Genomic DNA, 8172 nt, shown 5'->3' on the forward strand with positions numbered 1-8172 from the left:
GGATCAGTAATTTATTTCACAGAGCAATACTCATCACAGAGCAACCTAATTCAGTACTTTTCTGGAGGGGGGATTACAATGTCTTCAGTGTGACTCAATTGCATTTGTGTGCGTAGGATTAAATGACAATCTAATTTCAATCTCAGATATATTTATGAATTACTTTAAATAATAATTTATAATTATACACAAAGCACACTAAAATTTATGCACTTAGGAATGTTTTACTACTTTGTCTATTTCAAAGACCTCTGATCTAGTTTGCATTTTATCAGCTAATAGATGTATGAGGGCAGAATTTTACTTTGAATAATTTCCTAAATTTTGGAATATTTTCTGTTTGCATGTGTATGTGTTTGTGAATAGTTTGTGAAAGTTGGTACAATGGTACATTTTTCATCCATTTTTTTCAATGGCAAGAATGCCTACTTTTCCCTTTGATCTTTAATATTTGTTTCAAAACTCCTGCTTGTGCTACTCAATAAGATTATAAGATAATGTACATATTATAGTTATATAATTATCATAATATAAATTAGGCTTATACAAATTACATTTTATTATTTAACGTCTGATTTTCATGCCTTCAAAAGTTTAAAAAATGTTTTAAAAATCATTTCATTCATTAATTAAGCAGTTATCAGTTTAGCATTTATTATGAATAGCTATAACTACGCTTTTATTCTGTGTGATATATTGAAGATAATCACAATGTCAATAACAGTTACAGAGGTGAAGGTGGCAGGCACCCACTTCGGATCCCCCGAGAAGGACTTAGCCCAAACCAAATCCCCACCCCAAAACTGCAAGGAGGGGCCCCCAGGTTACAAGGCTGCTCCCCCGAATAGAGTGGGTGCAGTCTATCCAGGGGGGTTCGCAGGTGCTGACCCATCAGCAGCTCAGTGGGGTTTTTGTTGTTAATAGGGCAAGGGGTGGAGTGCTGACTGAGAAGGTAAGCGGCCACCCTTGCCAGCCAGTCACCAGTAAGTGACTAGGTTTTTTTTCCTCTTTATGTTTTTATTATTTTACTAGGATATTTTATTATTAATTTTTTTGAGGAAATGTTTTTTTAATTGTTTTTAGGAAATGTTTTTTTTAATTGTTTTTAGGGAATGTTTTTTTAATTTAGTGTTTTCAGGATTTTTTAAAAATTGTTTCTATGGAATTTTTTATTTATTGTTTTCAGGAAATGTTTTTTTTATTGTTTTTATGGAATGTTTTTTATTTATTGTTTTCAAGAAATTTTTATTACAAGAAATGTTATTGCTTTTTGGAAATGTTTTATTTGTGATGCAATATGTTGCTTTTAAGTGTGCAGGTTGGTGCATGGTTTGCGAGATTTTGTGTGTTTATTTCTGTACTGAATTCACTACAGAAACACACAAAATCTCGTGAACTATGCACCAACCTGCCCATATAAAAGCAGACATTTTGAGGCACATAATTTTATGTGCCTCAAAATGGCTGTTTTTATATGGGCAGGTTAGTGCAAGCCAGCTTTGTGAGATTTTGTGTGTTTCTGTGTGATACCTGGTTTTTGAGGTAATTGTGAGGTGGTTGCTTTTATGTGACTTCATGGCTGCTTTCATATGTTGAGCTGTGTGCTGCTTTGTGAGCTCCTGCAGCTTGGTGGGTTTTGATGGTTTCTGATTGCCCTGCTTTTGTTTTCCTGGGTTAATCTTGGTCCCAGGTCTTTTGTCTTTCCTATCCTGGGGATTAGTTCTGCCAGGAAACAGGAAAAGAGAGTTCTAGACGAACTATTTTTAGCCTTTGTCCTAATGGGTGTACTTAAGAATATACCTTTCAGCTGGTGTTTTTGTCTGGCGTTTTCTGAAAGGGGGAAACCACTGTTTTCTGTGGTTTCTGGTTCTGTGAACTTTCTGGCATTGTCCTTTATACTTCCCACAATGCCTTGATGGTTTTTATTCCAGTGGCTTTGTCTTTCCTGTCCTTAGGGTTAGGGGAAAAACTGGTTTCATTGGCAGTCTTTTGGGGGGAAACTGTTATTCTTTTGGTATTTTCCTGGCACTGTCATAGTTTGTGTGTGTGTGTGTGTGTGTGTGTGTGTGTGTGTAATGCCCTGCAGTTATCTACAAGTTAATAATGATCACGTTCTAATATTTGCTTATACATTTTAGTGACCTTTCCTTACATAATTGATGTTTTCTTTCATATTTTTAGATGTCTAACTTTGGTTTCTTTAGTTAGCCATTGATAAAACAAACCCCATGTGAAAAAAAGGATTCAAAGCCTTTTCCTTGATTTTAATTGTCAATTTATTCATTCCTTAACATTCTAATATTTTCTTTATTCATTTTCATATCTTTGTTTTTCCACTGTTGTGCAAACACAATTCCAGCAGCTGTTAATATTGTAAAATTAAATATGCATTGTATTCCCTTTGAAATACCCAACAAAATATTTCAGGTTTTAAATCCATATCTTGCTTTACCATTATTTCTAACCATGACACCACTAACTCTTTTTTTTTTAATAATTTTTTTTATTAGTTTTATTACAGAAAAAACACAAAAAGAAAAGCATCATCTTTCATTACATCTTGTAGAAAGCGTATCCATTGGTCACAAGTACAGTTCGTGTGTTCTGTCCACAATCACATATATTCCATTCAGTTTAAATTGTATATGTTAAAAATTTATATATTTTACTGTCACCATACCACAATTTTCATTTAGTTAAGATTCAAAAACACAGCCACCTGCAGGCATTTTTTCCCCTTGCCTCAGTTCCAGTCAATCTGCCATATCTTTATATCTTTATAACATATTCTAAGAAAAAAAAAGTCAATTAGTAGAACATCTAACATTTCCTCTTTATCTTTATTATTATTATTATAGTTAACTGTTGTGACTCAGAAGTTCTGCTGAGAGTCTTTTCGGGATCAAGATTCATTAGGGAGCTGGGAGTGGTTAGAAGGAGGTTTGGAGATAAAATGACAGATGCTGCCACGCCCCAGTCGCTGGAGTCAACGTTCCTTCGTGTGTTCCATGTTTGGTAAAATATTGTTTGATTACTAATCGTGATTTATGCCTGTTACACTTGGACAAGTGCTTTGGTGTTTCTTGTAAACTGATCCGTGAAGACTTCGGAAGAAGTGCATATTGCTTGTAAGAATTTTGTTTTGAATTCTTATCGGAGAGTGATGTTTATGTTATTTTTGGGCTCGAAGCCAGTTTGAACTGAAAACTGATAAAGCAAAGTCCTTTTAAGTTTAATTGTCTGCGTTTGTTAACGAGCCGTCAAGGGGGGTCAGAACAGTTAACTAGGGGTTATTTACATTTTTCTCTCCTCTTCTCTCCACAAACGCAAAAAGCAACAATCTCTAAATAACAATCTATTAATATGTGTTAACAAAATGACCATTTAAAGTCTAAGACAATCTAAAGGGAAAAGGAAAAATGTTGACATTTCTAGTTAATAATCACCAAAGTATATGTCAACCTTCCCTTTTGTTTTTATAGTTGAAAGATAGACAAAAAAGGACCATTGTTTGCCATTTCTAATCCAAATTAAAGTGTGGCACGACAAAACTGCGCTACGCAAAATAGCGGTGATTAAACCGCGTCACTAAAGCCGCGATGTCATCACTGCGTGTCATCACCGCCGCGACAACAGCGCGGCGACAGAAGGGCTTCGTTCTTTGCCTCCAAAGGTAGCCCTCCTCCTCCAGCTGACAGCGGCAGCAGGCATGGGGCAAAGCGGGCTGCCCAGCAGCAGCAGCCCACGGGAAGGGTCCAGCTCAGCCCGGGGGGCAGCAGGAAGCCCGTGGGGGGCCCAAGCGGGGCCGCCAATGCTGGCGGTGGAGGAGGACGTGGCAGCGGCGGCGGCTGAGGCTCTCCCGGGGCCGGCGAAGCGGGCTTGCCCGGCAGAGGCAGGCCGCCCTCTTCTTCCTCAACAACATCTCCTTGGATGGGCAGCCACCGCCGCCGGGCAAGCCCGCTTTGCCGGCCCCGGGAGAGCCTCAGCCACCGCCGCTGCCGCGTCCTCCTCCTCCACCAACGCCTCCCCCAGAGGAAGAGGCAGGGCGGGCGGCGTTGGTGGCGTTGAGGAAGAAGAGGGCGGCCTGCCTCCACCGGGCAAGCCCGCTTTGCTGGCCCCGAGAGAGCCTCAGCCGCCGCCGCTGCCGCGTCCTCCTCCGCCGCCGGCATCAGCGGCCCTGCTCGGGCCCCCCGCGGGCTTCCTGCTGACCCCCGCGGCTGAGCTGGACCCTTCCCATGGGCTGCTGCTGCTGGACAGCCCGCTTTTCCCCATGCCCGCTGCCGCTGTCAGCTGGAGGAGGAGGGCTACCTTTGGAGGCAAAGAATGAAGCATGTAGACCGCCCTTCTGTCACCGCGCTGTTGTCGCGGCGGTAGGGTCGTGTTTTTCTTAGCGCTTCGGACGCCGCAGATTTGCCTCCGCACTTATGTCGGCGCAGATAAGGGCATCACGGTTTTGTGGTGGAACCAAATTAAAGTGTCTAGTTGATAATCTCCAAGATATGCATTAACATTCCCTTTTATTATTGTAATTAGAGAAAGACAGAGAAGAAAAGAAAACAATTGTTTGCTATTTACATCACATCACCTCTTATTCTAATCCAAATTATTTATAGCTTCATAACAAGGTCTGAAACACAAATTAATAGACTTTATCATACCACCAAAACTCATTTGCAATTTGTGGCCTGGTTATTTATCCTAATTAAGGTTATCCTTTCATTGTTAATATCAAATATATTATATTTTAGCAACTAAACATTCAATGATAATCTATAAGAGTCTACAAAATACTAAAATCCCTACTTATTAACCATCAAAAATTAGCTAATTTTTATCATCAATTGGCATTATCAGCCAATGTCTTTCCAGTAGCAAAATAATCCTTTCTCTCTCACCAGCAGTTGTATCATTTCAGTTATTAGAATCTTTTTAGAGTTTAACATTTCTCTCCACACTCTGTAGCTTAAAGAATCTCTCATGTAGTTTCGTTGCTCTTTAATTGTTATTAATGTAGGCTTAACTTTGGTTATCAAACTTGTTTCTGGATATATTTGTCTTCTTAGTTCCATCTTTTTCACTCTTTTTTTCCTCCTGCATCTTGAAGTTGAAAGAAAGGCTCCAAGTTGTCAAAAACACTTTTCCAGCTTCCCTTCTTTTCACTTTCGCTCGTATTTAGTCCATTGATGGATTCATCTGACATTTTATCTTTATTTTCTATGTTTCCATTCTCTTCTTTGATCTCTGGGGCTCCAACCCCCTCCTCTTTAACTGTAGCACCCCATAAGCTGTCCCATTTCTTGTCAAATCTCTCAAGTCCTTCTGCAATATTTTGAAGTCCAGCCAGGATGTTTTGGATTGTTAGATTTTCTTCCTCTGAATATTGATCCATTTTTCAAAATGCAAAGAAATATAAAGGAAAAAAAATAGGAAAAGGAATCTGCCTCTCTAACTTGTCAAATTTTTAGGAAATGTGTATGTATTTATTTTGAATCTTAAACACCAGTTCTTTCAAAGTTTTTAAAATAGGAGGGTTTTCTCTTGCCAAAATATTTACAAGAAGCACTAACAAAAATAGGTTTCGTGCTTTGAGTCTTATCAAGTATTACCAGCAAATTCCAAACCCTTCCATTGCAAGGTCAGTGAAACCAAGTGAAGCAGAACAAAGGATACATTGTATCCAAAACAGAAACAAAGTTCAGACTTTGGCTTCCAGGTGGCAGATTCAATAATTAGTCAATTGTTATTATTTTTGCTTTCCCTTAAATATCTTTCATATAGCTTTAACCAATAGAAAGAAAAATTTGTTGAAGTAAGAGAAGAAATTTAATTTAGCTAACAAAAAAAAATTAGGGTAGTAAAAAGGAAAAAATAAAAAAAAAGATCAGTCCATAGACTACAAGCAGGGAGACAGGAAATGTTGCAATTACTTCAATCCACAAAACATCGTTACTAACTAGAGCAGGAAATCAAGAAAAAAAGTTTCTTAACACGGATCTTCTAAAAGTAAAAAAAGAAAAAAAAACCTCACCAGATGGAACGCTTTCGCTTTGTCTCTTCCTTCAGGAGCCATCTCTGACTATGCCAGCCTGGGGGCTGCCTCTTTGTCCTCAGTTGGAAGCACTACCCTTGGGTCAAACAGGGACTTTGCGATGTTCCTGTGACCAGCAAGGCTTTGGCTTCCCTGTCATCGTCTCTTCGGGACGGTTTAGGTCCTACCGGACCGTCCAAAGACAAAAGTTTCATCGACGGACCTGGACTGTCGGGTCCGTGTGATGTGTTGTCGTGACGTTGGCTCCTCCCTCTGGTTTCTCTTCAGATCGTATAAATCTTTCGCCTCCCTCCGACACCACTAACTCTTGAATAGCTACTTGGACTGACTTAAGTACTGAACCTAATTCATATATTCCTGTTTTTTGAACTGAGGAATAAATTTCAGAAAAAGAAATCTTTATTACTCTGTGAATCTACCTATGACATTCATTCTTCTTGATCTAACTTCTTTGATGAAAAACTATATCTTTCCTTTTGTTGGGGGACATCCTTCCTGAAAAGACCGTACATTGTTGGGTGAAAACTGAGGACCTGTAGTCCTCAGCTTACAACTACAATCGAGTCCAATATTATTTTATTTCTTTTTGCAGTTAGTATTATTTAACAGGATGAAGAAGAGGCAACAGAATATGACCGCTTTCTTCTCCAAAGAACCAAGACAGGAGCAATCAGCTGACCCACAACAGTCACTGGCACCACCAGCAGCACCACGCCAGCAGCAGCACCACCAGCAGCAGCACCAGCAGTGCCAGCAGTACCAGCACCAGTGCCAGCACCAGCACCAGCACAACCACTTCCACCACTTGAAGTCGGAGAAAACAGCAAGTCTATCTCCTCCATTGAAGTTCCAAAACTTCCTGACTGGTGGAGTTTGCAGCAATACAGAAACTTCAAGGACAAATATGATGGACTGGCAGTATCCAATAAAAAGTTAGGTTGTGAGTACTGTGCTAAACATGGGTTCTCATTAGAGAAAGATATTCATGTTTCTAGAGAGTGGAAAAATTTCCAGGTTGAGGCAGCAGGGACAAATAAGGAGAATCAGCAATTATCTCTCAGAAAAAAAATGAAGGAACATTTTCAATCAAAATCATACATTATTTGTAGAGAGAACAGTAAACAACGGGAGCAGGATGCTTTAACCAAATCCATAGATAAGTCAACTGGCAAACATTTATCCAGTACTAGAAAAATATTTTTTCTGTTTACAATCTGGCACAAAGATGCAAACCATTCTCAGACATTGAAGGGCAGGTAGATTTGCTAACTGGGATTGGAGTAGATCTGGGAGTAGGCTTGCATTCACAGAGATCTGCAGTGAAAATAGTTGAATTCATTGCAAACAAAATTAAAACCACCGTGTTTGCCAGCATTATTGCAAAGAATCTGAAAGAGTGTTTAATCACTTGTCTTCTGTACCTCTTTTATATAGAGTGATTTGTAGTTTATAGTTTTGGGATCCACAATGGCAACAAAATTGAACTTAACATATATTCTGTTTGATAATTGGCTTGATAATGGGTTTTAATAGAAATGACCAAGAATGGGTTTGGGACAGGCAAGCCCTTGGAAAGTACCTAAACAATTGAAGATTGAGAGTCTCTTATCAGTCCAAGAGTTTACAACTGTGAGTGACAATGATTCATTCCCTTTAAGTAATAAATACAATTTATTAAAACAGCTTAGTTCATCTGGGCTTGAGGACATTAGCACTCTTTAATCACTGCAAGCCAGGCTTACTGACACAAGGGTACGAACTCTCATTAATGGAGTTACAACAGATGGGAAATTTATCAGTCCATGAGGTTATGTCCAAGAAGCCCATGACAGAAATAATTTCAGTTGATTTTATAGCAAAAAGTGCCTCCCTGATGGCAGAAACTGTGACTTCAGTTTCAAAAACTATCTGTTGTCACAGAAAAGCTAGATAAGCTTCAACACTCTTTTAATTGCTACTATAAAAGAAAAAAAAAACAGAGGAGATATGGATGACATAAATAGAAAAGATTACAAGTTGAATCACAACGAAGAAACAGATCCTTTGGTGACAAAGTAGTTAGGGGCCACTCAGATATAAGGGATCTCATTTTTATGTATTTCAATCTGCAATTAATCTTTCTC

At 39.0% G+C, this 8172-nt stretch overlaps 1 pseudogene; it reads left to right on the forward strand.

Moving 5' to 3' along the window:
* The first annotated feature begins 711 nt into the window (after positions 1-711).
* On the forward strand, positions 712-7488 carry LOC148044110 (E3 SUMO-protein ligase KIAA1586-like; annotated as a pseudogene).
* The last annotated feature ends 684 nt before the right edge of the window (positions 7489-8172 follow it).

The sequence above is a fragment of the Thamnophis sirtalis genome, unplaced genomic scaffold (assembly GCF_051295495.1).
Source record: "Thamnophis sirtalis isolate CommonGarterSnake01/CBP01778 unplaced genomic scaffold, rThaSir2_p1.2 scaffold_9, whole genome shotgun sequence".
Taxonomy (NCBI): Eukaryota; Metazoa; Chordata; class Lepidosauria; order Squamata; family Natricidae; genus Thamnophis; species Thamnophis sirtalis.